The sequence below is a fragment of the Odocoileus virginianus genome, chromosome 32 (assembly GCF_023699985.2).
Source record: "Odocoileus virginianus isolate 20LAN1187 ecotype Illinois chromosome 32, Ovbor_1.2, whole genome shotgun sequence".
NCBI classification, from domain to species: domain Eukaryota; kingdom Metazoa; phylum Chordata; class Mammalia; order Artiodactyla; family Cervidae; genus Odocoileus; species Odocoileus virginianus.
The window spans coordinates 28,842,379-28,855,619 of NC_069705.1; the positions used below are offsets into that span (position 1 = coordinate 28,842,379).

At 48.3% G+C, this 13,241-nt stretch overlaps 1 protein-coding gene across 2 annotated transcripts in view; it reads left to right on the forward strand.

Annotated features, from left to right (window-relative positions):
• The first annotated feature begins 765 nt into the window (after window positions 1-765).
• IRF2 (interferon regulatory factor 2) overlaps window positions 766-13,241 on the forward strand; it is an 82,947-nt gene continuing 70,471 nt past the window's right edge. Inside the window, exon 1 of one of the 2 annotated variants that reach the window (XM_020876531.2) lies at window positions 766-951. The gene's annotated coding sequence lies outside the window, so the exon portion shown is untranslated. Of the gene's footprint in view, window positions 952-1,332; window positions 1,379-13,241 lie in introns of those variants that run through there. The other variant, XM_020876532.2, reaches the window with a different exon arrangement.

Sequence of the window (13,241 nt, forward strand, 5' to 3'; positions counted from 1 at the left end):
CAGCCCCCGAAATGGTTACACCCTCAGCAACTGATAAGGGTTCAAATAAGGTTAAGGACGCGCCGCTGGGCCCAGGTAGCGCACCAGTATCTAAGTAATGCTGTCTTGTCAGTTCATTGCTTCTTGTGTTCCTTGGAAGTGGGCAGTGCTGCAAAGTGAAGTTTTACTCACTCGGAAAACAGGCTGTAAACACCTACCCCACCGACCGGATGGCTAGAGCGTGGCTTCCAGGAGCCGCCAGCCTCCTCCCTCCTTCCCGACCTTCGGGTCGCCCTTTAGGATGGGGAGTCGGTAGGGTACCTGCTTGCCCCTCCAGCCGCCAACCAGCTGACGCCCGGAGCCCAAGCTGGCGCCCCCGGACCCCCAGCCCCCCCCCACACACCGCCCCCGGACCCCCCGGCTCGAGTGGTGTGAACGCTCGGGTGCGCGGGCAGCACACTCACGAGCAGCCGCTTGTTGCTCCCGCGGCCGCGACGTGGGGAAGTGAAAATGAAATTGACTTTTCTGAGAAATGATGAAAGCGGCGCTGCCCGCCAATGAACGGCGGCGGCGGCGAACTTCCGCACCTCCCGGCCCGGCTGCTCGCGGCCTCCCCCCGCCTGCACCTCCGGGTTGCACAAGCTTGAAACAAACACTGGGGAGGAGGGGCGGAGGGAGGAGGGCGGAGGGAGGAGGGCGGAGCGGGGGGGCGGGGGGAGTGCGGAGGGCGGGCGGGAGCGAGCCCGGCTCCGGGAGGGCGGGGGGCGGGGGGATTTCCAGCCGCGGCGCTTCGCAGTTTCCTCTCCTTGTTTTGCTTTCGATCTGGACTGTTCTCAGGCAAGCCGGGGAGTAACTTTTAGTTTTGCTCCTGCGATTATTCAACTGACGGGCTTTCATTTCCATTTCACACACCCTAGCAACACTTAAGCCTTGCGGAATTGTATTGGTAGCGTGAAAAAAGCACTCTGAGAGGTAACATTTTTTTCAAATAATAGTTGGGACTGTGCGTGTGTGTTTTTCTCGAGGGCATGTTTAGGAGGACTGGAGGGGATGTGTGTGTGTGTGTGTGTGTGTCTGTGTGTGTGTGTGTGTGCGCGCGCGCGTCCTGATGGTTTGACACGATGTTTTGCAGACGGAAAATGCTGAGGTTCATAAATATTAATACTGATTTTTGGAGGAACAGTCGGCGCTGTTATGGATCATCTGGTTTTAGGGGAAGCAGGTTCGGTTGCTGCTGCTGCTGCTGCTGCTGCTGCTGCTGCTGCTGAGGCTGCAAGGAGGAGGAGGAGGAGGAGGAGGAGGAGGAGGTTGGTGGAGGTTTAATTTCACTTTTGGATTTGCAGATGCGGAGAGCTGGCTCCATGGACACAGACCTGCTCTGTGCGATCCTGCGCCCCAGGTGTTGTTTGTGGGGGAGCAGGTCCGCTGGAGTCGGGCCTCCTTTTAAAAACAACATGATCGCGTGCATGTATGTGCGTGCGTGTGTGTGTGTGTGTGTGTTTACAGATGCCGGCGCCACCAGATCCGAAGGAGGGGAGCGGGTAGTTCTCGGCGCCCGGCGGCGGCGCCTCTCTCCAGGCAGCCTCTGGCGTAAATAGGCAGGAACCCGCCGACCGCCCGCAGCCTGCGCCCCGCGCCCGGGCCGGGAGAGGCGCCTCCCGCCGCGGCCGAAGGAAACTTCATGGGGCGCCCGGTGGCGGTCCCCGGGGCTCGCCCACCCTCGGGGCTCGGGGAAGGGTCGCGGGCATCGGGTGCCAGCGGTCGGGGGCCGGGCGGGCGGGCTCCGATCGGGGTTGCTCGCGGGGCCTGGCCGGCGCGCCCGGCTTCCTGGGGGCTGGGCCGCTGTCGCCACCGCCCGGGAGGGACGCGGCGTCCTCCTTCCCGCCGGCCAGCGTCCGGCCTGGCCCTGGGGCTTTGTCGCTGCACTTGTCCTCGCGCGGGGCTGGGGTGGGGGGGGCTCGGGCGGAGAGTCCCGGGAGGGGTCAGTGGTCCGGGCCGCGGCCTAGCGCCGGGCGCCTCCGGGTCCCCGCGGGCGCCCCCGGGCCGGCCTCACGCGCTTGGCCTGACCCGCCTCGGCTACGGAGCGGGCAAGGTGGGGGTGGGGAGCCTCCGGGGACCGAGCGGCGTCCCGCTGGCAGGCCCGCCGTGGGGGGTGCCGGCGTCCCCTGGGGCTCCCGGGGCGCGGGCGGCGGCGGCGGGGTGGGGACGCGAGTGCCCGCCCCACGCCCTCCGACCCCTCTCGGGGCGCAGAGTGGCATTCGCCAGCCGGCCGAACGTGGTTGGTGCAAAGCCGCGGCCGCCACTTCCTTTCCGCCTCGCGGGCCGGGCTTGCCCACCAAGCGATGCCCGCCGCGGCCCATCGTGGCGCCCGGCCGTTCGCGGTGCCAGGGAGCCGGCCCTGAGAGGGCTCGGGCAGCCTTTTGCAAGTTGGAAGGGTTTCAGGATTCAGCTCACACCGACCCCCCCCCCCCCCCCCCCCCGAGGACGCACCGGCATCTCAGTTTGGGCCCCAGGTGTGGCTGCGTGGGCCGCCCTCACCCCCTTACCCCTTTAGAGTGGAAGAAGCGGGAAAGAAGCTGGCAGCCCGAACCGGGCGCAGAAACAGCCTTCCGGGCACCTGGCGAGGCGCCGACGTCAGCCGGTGTCGGCGGGACCCCTATAAGTGTGACCCTTGGCACTGGCAGTGGAGGTGGCCACGTACTGGCGGCGTGGTTTTCGGTCGTCTTTGCCCCTAAAGGCAAACTTGGAACTTGGGGACATTTTCCCCGCTCCCTCCCTCTCCAGCCTCCTCCCTCCAGTGTGGGCAACGGTAAACGCGCCTGGTCCTCGGTTCAGAAGAGTGCTGGCATCTTCCCTCTGCCACCGGCCTCCCGGTCGCTGTGACTCGGTCTGCTTTTGATGAATGGCGAGGGAGGGTGGAGGAGAGTTACATTTCCTGTTGTGGATTTTCAGGAATCACCAAGGTTGCTGTCAAGCCTGCATTCGTTTCTGAGTTTTCAGACCGACTGCAGATAACATTGAGGACTCGGCAGCTTGCGCTTTGCTTTTTGGTGCTTAAGGGCAGGTACTGAGAGGGGCCTGGTGACAACCTGGAACGGAAGGTTGATGATCTTGACGTTAGGCAGATGCAAGCTCCTTGCCACGACCTGGAAGGTGACCCCTATTTACCTTCGTGCACCCGCACTCAGGATTTTCTCCTTTTCTCACCCTACCCCATCACTCCTTTTTCGGAGAGGGAAAGGACAAAATTCTGGGAAATCTTGTGTTTTCTAAGGAAACTTCAGTAGATGGAATATTGAGGACTTCATTTGGTATTTTTTAATACCTCGAAAAATGTATTGATCGATAGGGCAAAGTCCAGAATTAGTGAATGGTTATAATTTATAACAGCCTGTTGTGTAAGAAGTCAGATTTTGGCCTCCTGGATCCGAGCTCTTGTCTGTTCTGATTTGTAACTGCTTCTTAATATTAAACATCTACATTTTTCATTCTCAATGAGTTGGGTTTTTTTTTTCTTTTGTCCTTCAAAAGTTAGAGATAATTCTGCACACTTCAGACTTACTTACCTGTTAAAGTGTTATGATAATCCAAAGTAAGGGTGTGTGGCTAAATTGGAGACCGATTATGGTGAACCGAAGTCCTGACAGCTCCGTGAACCATGACCCAGTCTCTCTCTTCCTCTGTTTTCCCGTATACTTTATTAGGCAAATATTCAGTATACCAAAGCTAGTTCAAGATGTTTGAACTAAGTAGTGGAAACTTTAAAACTTCGGGCATTTAACATTGGGGAGTTTGATGTGCATCAATTTTCTCATGTCTCCAAGGACACTGTTCTTGGTGTCATGGCATATAAGCTTCGTTGTTTTTAGAGCATTTTCACAAAACGTTCCTTTTGATGGTGAACAGACCAGTGAACTCTAAATGGGATATCTGGGACATGGTTCTGTTCTGTGCTTCATACCAGAAAAACACTTAAAGCAGATAAGAGGCTTTATTCATTTAATAAGTATCCATAGAACATTCACTATGTCCTAGACACAGTGCTGGGTTCTGTGAGTTTGAGAACAGGAAGGGAGTTTCTTTACTTTTTGGGGGAATTTGCATTCTAGTTGGTGAGCTGAAAATACCTAGCCAAAAAATAAATACAGTAATTACCTTTAGGGGTGAGTTCTATGAAAGGTGATAGTCGAATGTAACTGAATATCTGATGGGGTTGCTTTTGGGAACAAATAAGATACTGTTATGAAAGAAGGTTGCCTAAGTTAGAGCAGTCTACAAATGCTAAGGCATTCACCTTCAGAAGTCTATCAGATTGTTCTTAACTTCCCACTCCAGTATTTTTGCCTGGAGGAGCCTGGCGGGGCTACCGTCCATGGGGTGGCAAAGAGTTGTATAGGACTGACCGACTAACCACGCATGCATTCTTAACTTTAAAAGTCAGGGAATCATGACTGTGGATTAAACTCTGACTTTCTTTTAGAGAATTTTTAGCAAGAAGTGATTTTACTTGTTCTGAGAGAATATAGGGAATGGTAAGGAATTAAATACAGAATAACTATTTTATGTAGAGCATTAAAATATTTAACAAGACATCTAATATTGTTAGTAAGTTTCTTTCTGTCAAAAGTTAGATGGTGTCCATGGAGACCAAATGATATGGAAATAAAAGTGATTGGACCAGTGTATTTTCCCTCCTTATATCAAGAAAAATCCATTCCAAGCTCCCTGTGTTTTAGTGTGAATTTTCTTCCTCGTGCTGAAGACTCTTCCTTATCTGTTATTAAGGATATGCTCTTAACTGATTTGAATTTTTGTTATAGCATCTTTATTATTTTTCGCTGCACCACGGGGCATGTGGGATCATAGTTCCCCAACCAGGGATGGAAACTGAACTGCCTGCAGTGGAAGCTCAGAGTCCTAACCTCTGCGCCACCAGGAGAGTCCCGCTATGACATCCTCAAAGCAAGTCAGTTAACTTGCATTTATTAGATGCTTACTATGTACCTAACACTATCTATATGAAAATGATACATGACAGTGTATGTGAAAATAAATGTAATAGATGGTATATGTTTATAACAGATACAAAATACATAAAGGAGTATATATAAGTAACATAAATTGCTGGGAAATGTCTGTTATTGTTAGCAATAAAGCCAATTCTTTTTTTGGTCTGTATGGGACACATGTTCCTTCGAGCACAGGGGTTGGAAGTTAGGGCCTCTGTCCCTGTTCACCCCATTTGTGCCCTACTTTTGGCCTGAATATGATCAATATTTGGCTATAATTTTTGCCCAAGGCAGGGTCAAGCAGTGGCCCTCATAGTGGGGGTGGCTGGTGAGAAAGGGAATGATGAGATTTGATTAAATCTTGATTTTTTTTTTTTCCAGCAAAGAATGGTAAGTTATCTGTAGGGTCAAGATTTAAACCCAAAGCCAATATTTTATATGAAATACCAAAGGCAATATACAGGCAGGAAATCAAGCCTGCAGGTAGCTGAGGCTGGGTGGTGACCCCTCCAGAAGACCCATAGTCACCAGCAGTCTTTCCTCCAAAGATGCTTTTAAAATGATTTCTCATCTTACCAGCTCTATCTTTTGACAAACAGCCTCTGAAACAGATTATGTTTGGTTAGGAAGACTTCATGGGCCTGTCTTCATTCCTCAGAAACATACTGCAGTTAGGAATCATGGTTGACCTGAGAACCAACATCATTAACTCTAGATGATCCAATTCCAGCCCAAAGCAGAGAAAGTCAATGTTGTAGGCAGCCTGGGCCTAGATAAACTGTTAGTCCTGTTGGACCTTCTGAGGTTCTGAAACTAGCTGCCATCTTCCCCTGCCCCCATCAGTAACTTTGAGTTCTGCTGGGGGTCCAGGGACCCCAGGATATGAACCATTGCAGTAACCCAGGGGATTATTTTGTTAAATGAATGCAAACATTGGGTCCTTATTTCATTTGTTTATTAAATATCTGTTGACAGCCAGCTATGTTTAAGGCTCTGGAGAGTGGAAGGTGCATGAACTCAAAGAGCCCAGAGGCCTGGAGTTGACTTTTCAGCTCTTTTGTTAACTCCCCACTCACTTCTCCTTTCTGGACCTTAGTTTTCACATCTGTAAAATAGGGCTGCATGATTCTATCATCTTTGAGGGGTGGGGCTTATATGTATCAGAATCATGGAGAGGGGGCTTTTAGAAACTACACAGACCTTCAGGTTTGAGACTGAAGCCCCTTCCTCTCCTTGCCTCTCTCTTTTGGAGAATCGCTCCCCCCGCCCCTGATTAGCCCTCTGACATTGACCAGGGTGTCCTGGATCCCTGTCCCTTGGATATGTGGGCCAGAGCAAAGGCAGAGAACCACTGAATCAAGGGTCTCTTCCCAGGGTCGAATCTTTTCATTTTTTTTCATTGGCTCCCAGGTCAGGTTATGCAGGACAGCAAGCAAATGGAACTTGTTATCCACATTTTGAACCAGTGAAGTTGCTCAGTCATCTCCGACTGTTTGCGATCCCATGGACTGTAGCCTACCAGGCTCCTCCATCCGTGGAATTTTCCAGGCAAGAGTACTGGAGTGGGTTGCCATTTCCTTCTCCAGGGGATCTTCCCTATCTGGGGATCGAACCCAGGTCTCCCACATTGCAGGCAGACGCTTTACCGTCTGAGCTACCAGGGAAGCTCTTTGAATAGGTAACCTATGTCCCTCTCCATTGGCTCTGCTCATGTTGACCTTGCTTGTCATACAAAATGGGATCTGTCGTAGGGTTGTGATATTTTGAATTTTTTGCTCTGAACAAGCAGAGGAGGATTGTTTCATGAGCCTGTGTCTCTCTAGGAAGCCCACGGAGTCATGGGTTGGTTTGTTGTTTGTTTCTGTTTTGGCTTATACTCCCCTTTATCGGTTTATTATTCAGCTTTAATGAGAAAGAAAGAACACGAGTCAAGCAAAAAAAGGCTCCGTATGTCCCATGTCCTGTGTGCATACCTCGTAGCACCATGCTTATGAGACAACAAGGCTGTGTCGTCCTTTCTGGTTCTAAGCATTTTTATCTCAGGGGCAAGGCCAATTTAGTTCAACAAAATACCTTGCTTTAGAGTTCTGCGTGATAAAAGCCAGTCCAGTTTTGATTAAACATTTTTGAGAGTTAACCAGTTGCTCTGTCAGTTTCATGAATAATTTCTTTTCCAGCATCCTTAGCAATCTGTTGCTGTCTGTGTAAGAGCATTTGATACTCACACACCTAATGCGATCAAAGGAAAGATGAGCTTCTCATTTCATCTGTTCTTTTTGAGCTTACAGATGTCAGGTTTTTGTAGGAGCCAAAGAAATACCTTCTAGATAGAAGAGGCTGTCCTCGCCCCATAAGCTTAGAATGCAGAGGACTTTCCCGATGTCATGAGGTTGACATTTTGAGTGAGAGGAAGCTACATACATGTTTCAAGTCATATCTAACATGTTACTTTTAAAGAGCTTTCTCTGTGGTCCTTACCGTAAAATCATTGAAGGCAATGAGAACAATGACAGCGGTGGACGAGAGCGTCCCGGCCCCTGATTAGGGTGTTGGTGGGTGTGGGGGGTGGGAAGTGAGTGGGGAAAGTGACAGTTGAGGGAATGAGGTGATGAAGAAAGAGATGAAGGTGTAGAGTAGAATACTGCCTCTTGAATTCTTGAGCGAGAGAGAGTGAAGAGGGAGTCAGACGGGTAGACTTTGTGTCTGCCACGAATGTCATTGAGACGTTTTGCAAGTAGAGAGACAGGCTGGTGGTACAGTCAGTGCAGAACAAGTTGAAATGCTAGAGGACCCTCCACTTCTAACTTTGGAGTTTGGCCTTTTTTTTTTTTTTTTCTGGGGGATCAAATAACTAGGCATGGCCACCTTTAGACAAGTAAACAGGAGGCTGTGAGTGGTCACCCCTTGGGCGTGGTTGGAAGTACGATAGAGGTGGTGTTGGAGCCAGAGAGGATGGAGGAATTGGTGCCCTGACTTGAGGCCTTAAGACTCAAACTCACCTTTAGAGGCAACCACAGTCCCCTCGAAGAAGATACCTGTTGATGAAATGGATCAGAAACACTGTCACATCCCTTAGGCTGTCCCCTCCCCAATGCCCGTCTTCCTTGCTGCTCTTTTATTTTTGCCAGGCGGTAGGAGGTAAGTAGGGAGTCAGGAAAAGAGAATTGGCCAATACTGTTTCCCTAAAGAAAACAAGGCATAGGGTTAAAACTGAGCTGTGGATATTGTCGCTGGTACTGCGGTCACTGTAGTTTGGAAACTAAGCACTGGGTACCGTAGCTGGGATATTATACTTTGAAATAAACTTTTTGGAATACAGTTAGGTGGTGTATCCTTAATGTCTTAAAAATGTTGAACTCCCCCTGTTCCAGTAATCCCACTTCTAGGAACCTACAGATGTGAAGTAACCAGAAGCAGAACAAAGATTTATGTACCGGGATGTTTACTGTTCGCTTCTGTTATAGTGAGAACTCGGAAACACCCTAAATCCCCAACAATAGGAGCACATTTAAATGGGTTACAGTGCACCAGGCCCTGAGTACAGATAGCTGATTAAATTCATGCTTTTGCATTTAGTGATGGGAAGGTATTTGGGGTGTATGTTGAATGGAGAAAAAGAGGATTTTCAATTGTGACCTTAATTTTATTTTTAAAACATGTGTGTGTTTATATATACATCATAAAAAAACCCAGAAAGCTGGAAGGAAACATATGGATGGCGTGCTTATGGATGTTTGGCTTCTCCCCTAAATTCAATACAACAACACAATTACTTTTTTTTTTTTCCACTTTGTTTTTTTTTTAATTTTTTAATTTTTTTTTCCATTTATTTTTATTAGTTGGAGGCTAATTACTTTACATCATTACAGTAGTTTTTGTTATACATTGAAATGAATTAGCTATGTATTTACATGTATTCCCCATCCCAGTCCCCCCTCCCACCTCCCTCTCCACCCGATCCCTCTGGGTCTTCCCAGTGCACCAGGTCTGAGCACTTGTCTCATGTACCCAACCTGGGCTGGTTATCTGTTTCACCCTAGATAATATACATGTTTCAATGCTGTTCTCTTGAAACATCCCACCCTCGCCTTCTCCCAGAGTCCACAAGTCTGTTCTATACATCTGAGTCTCTTTTTCTGTTTTGCATATAGGGTTATCGTTACCATCTTTCTAAAGTCCATATATATGTGTTAGTATACTGTAATGGTCTTTATCTTTCTGGCTTACTTCGCTCTGTATAATGGGCTCTAGTTTCATCCATCTCATCACAGTTACTTTTTATAACCAGAAAAATATTCTCAAGACGACTCTGAAGTGTCCCTTCTAACCTCACCTCTGGTAAATGTGGATGAGGACAAGTAAATCGGATGTTGCTAAGGAGGGTGTTGTTCGTGAGCTTGGCCATTCCCAGGCCCCCTCTGCCTTGATGTACAGAGCCGGGCTTTAGAAGCAGAGCTTTCCCAGCCAGTGCCAGGGTACGCCCTTGTCCTGATTCAGCTCTTACAGCTTCAAGATACTGAGATCGATGGTTCCTTTGGAGGTTGGGATGCATTATTTTATCAGCAACAGTGGAGGGTCTGAGATGTTACCCACTTCACAGATATGTCCGCTGTGTATGTGACAGAAGCACCTGACACGGGGATAGGAGGCGACAGTTCTTTCTTGATCTTTACAACCGGGTCAGCAGCCAGAGAGATGCTACGGAGTTGGCCCCCCATACCTAGACCTTGAAGCAATACCATTGAAAACTGATGGAACCTGGGTGTGGATTACCTTCCATAAACGACGTCAGAACGACCATCCCCCTCCGCTGCCAATGGTCTGGGGTTGGGGGGGTGGTGGTGGATAGAGAGAGAGAGAGTGTGTGTGCTCCGTCATTCACTCATGTCTGACTCTTTGCGACTCCATGGATTGTAGCTCGCCAGGCTTCTCTGTCCGTGGGATTTCCCAGGCAAGAATAACTGGAGGGAGTTGCCGTTTCCTATTCCACGGAAACTTCCCGACCCAGGGATCGAACCCTCTGCTCCTTTCCTCTTCTGAGTCAACATCCTCACCTTTTGGAACGTAAGGCTCTTACCAACGACAGGTGTCCCTGAGGTCATGGCTTTGTCCTTTTTGAAATGTACATGCTTAGAGAGGTAGGGCCTCTTGAGACCCTGCAAATTTAACCCAGGAACCTAGTCAAGGCTGTAACCATTTGGCCCTCTTGAGAAGATTAGAGAAGTTTGGTTATCCTTGAGCAGAGCAGTAGTTTAGACAAATGGCTACAGATCTAATTCTTGTGGTAGGGGAAGAAGAAAAGGTTTCTAGGGGAAGTGAATGCAACTCTCCCTGCCTTATGGGCACAGTCTTTGTACCTGGTTGGTTCCTGTGTCAGGTGGCTTGGCTGTTTCACAGGAGCCCTGAAATCCGGGAGGTTTTATTTTCCCCACATGGCAAACTTTACAAATCCCCGTGGGATTCTCCAAGGGGAGAATCTCCATGGGATTGAGACTCTGTGCGTCTCAATTGGAGTGTGATTTCTGACGTTCCATAACTGAAGAAGCCTTCAAATCCGGAATTTGTGTCTGGAAAAAATTTTTAGAATAGTTTTGATTCCTTTATAGACACGGGAGAGGTTTTTTTGGATGTGTTATGAAACTGGGCTTGGGTGTAACCATTAGGAGTTTAGAGGCAGAATGCCAAAGCACAGCTGAGAAAAAAGAATATTGATTAGGACAACACTACCCAATACAAATAGAATGTGAGCCACATGTATAATTTTTAATGTTCTAGTAGCCACGTTAGAAAAGTAAAAAGAAGTGCACGCTCAGACACTCGGTCATATCCGACTCTTTGTGACCCCATGGACTACAGCCCACCAGGCTCCTCTGGCCATGGAATTTTCCTAGCAAGAATATTGGAGTGGGTTGTCATTTCTTCCTCCAGGGGATCTTCCCAATCCAAGGACTGAAACTGTGTCTCCTGCATCTTCTGCATTGGCAGGCAGGTTTTTTTTTTTTATCACTGATCCACCTGGGAAGCCCCCAAAGAAGTAGGTGAAGTTAATTTTAATGCTGTCCAGTGTGTCCAGAATATTATCCTTTCAACATGTAATTAACATAAAACTATTAATGAGATCATTTACTTACTTTTTTCATGCTGAATCTGCAAAATCCACTGTATCTTATACCTTCAGCACATCTTAATTCAGTCTGGTCACGTTTCAAGCGTGCAGCGGGCAGCAGCCACGTGGCTGGTGGCTACTATATTGGACGGTGTAGGACTAGGAAATGAAGCAAGTCGTGAAGAAAAATATGGGGAAACATTGTAATACAGCGACTCAACCTAAAAGAACCAGGAAAAAACAACAAAAAAAGCAGAGTTAGAGTACTTATTTGGTTATAACTGCATCTCCCTGTGTGTCCCCTGCCAACCTTACCTCCTCTCATCAGCTTAAAATAAGATGCTCTGAATCTCTTCAGAAGCAACACACCATGTGTGCCATTCTTTTGGCCATAGTCCCAAACACCTTGAATATTTTCCACACTTTTGAAGTGCTGTGAAAAACGTCGATTCCCTGGATTTTCCCGTTTGCAACACCTCCCCGGCCAGGTTATCTGAGGCCTGGGATCGTGTCGTATTTCCTTGCATTCCCCACCCATGCTTGATATGCAGTGAGCACTAGGTAAATATTTGTTGATTTGATTTTCAGCCTGAAAGCGAAGGTTAGCTCCGAAGGCTGGATTCCAGCTCAAGATGGATGGGCCAGATCTCTCTTGTGTTAGAAACCTGGTGGTATATATATGGAGCACAGAAACCCTGGGATTTGTCACTTTGCGTTAGGAGTTATCACTTTGTATTAAGGAGTTCAATATCCAGAAGGTGAAAAAAAATGGTCTGATTTTCTCCTTTGGACCGAGGCCTTTACAGAAATCTTATCACTCGATTTCTTTGACATTTATGTTCCAATGCTGATAGTAATACCTTCCGGTACATGTAAATAAGCTCTGTTGCTGATAAACCAGAGGTATACATTTGGGAGCTGCTACTTTCTTGGTGGGTTAGTTATTAATAATAACTTTGTTATTAACAAACTTTCAGCCCATAACTCATAGGCAGGGAAGTTCTTTTGAAGTCAAGCCCTGGTATCTTAACAGTTGCCTTCATTTATTCTCTCTGACTGTAATTGTTGGGGAGAAGCAACAGACATAGCCACAGAGCCCAGGCAATTTATTTTTCCTGAAGCCTTACCTAAGAACTGCTTAGGTAGCTTTTCTCTGCGAGATTAAATACGACCTTCACTGAATCATGTTAGCAGGGCCAGCAGCTAGAAAAATAAAGACTAAACCAAACCTTCAGCAAAGAAATTCCCAGCTGCTCAGCGGGTCAGAGCTTTCTTGATTGCTTTCTTCCAATGAAAACACTGTAGATTAGTTTTAAGTGAATTCTAGTAGGTTTGGGGATTTGCAACTGACAGAAGAACAGGAAAGTATAATCTCACTTTAAAATCGTAATCCTGAAGGTAAATCTTGATTGACTCTTCGGGGGGGATGTTGAGATTTTGTTCAAATGGGAACACTTCACTCGGGTGCCCTGTTGAGCTGACTTGGAAAGTCTTAAGGTCCTCAGGGGTGAGGGGCCAGAGAAATGACATGAGAAGCTGGTGGCCCCAGGGGGTGTCCTGGGTTCGTGGGGTGCTCTCGGTGGCCCTGAGGACTGGCACGGATGGCACCCCTTTCTTCTCTCTGTTATAGAAGCGAAGTCCAAAGGTCCCAGGAGGGAATGCGGGTGAACTGCTGTTTCCCCTTTGGGGTGTGGCTCTCCTGGTGATTCAGGAAGTCAGGGTGAGTTTAAAATATTATAGGAGAGGGTTTATTTATTTGCCTCTCTTATAGGTGCTTTGAATGCATCAAGTCTTTTTTTTTTTTCCTCTCAAAGTCAAGGTGCAATTCGGGCTGCCGTCTGGGCAATGGGGTCGGTCTGGACCCTGAAAGGAAGCAGTGGACAATTTTGATCATTCATCCAGTCACTCTTTACTCTGCAGGAGATGTACTCAGTGCTGACTCCGTGTCGGGGGAGAAGGTATAGAACGGTGGAGAGGTCTTCAGCTTGGAACTGAGTGAGGTCGGCAGTTGGTGTGAGTTCCCTGCAGTGAGGAGCCTCGGTCTGGGCGGCCGAGACCTCAGTTAAAGAAGTGACTTGCGGTGTGTGTGCATCATCTATGGGCCACCCAGCACCATCTCAGGTTGTCCAGGAGACGACAGTGTGGAC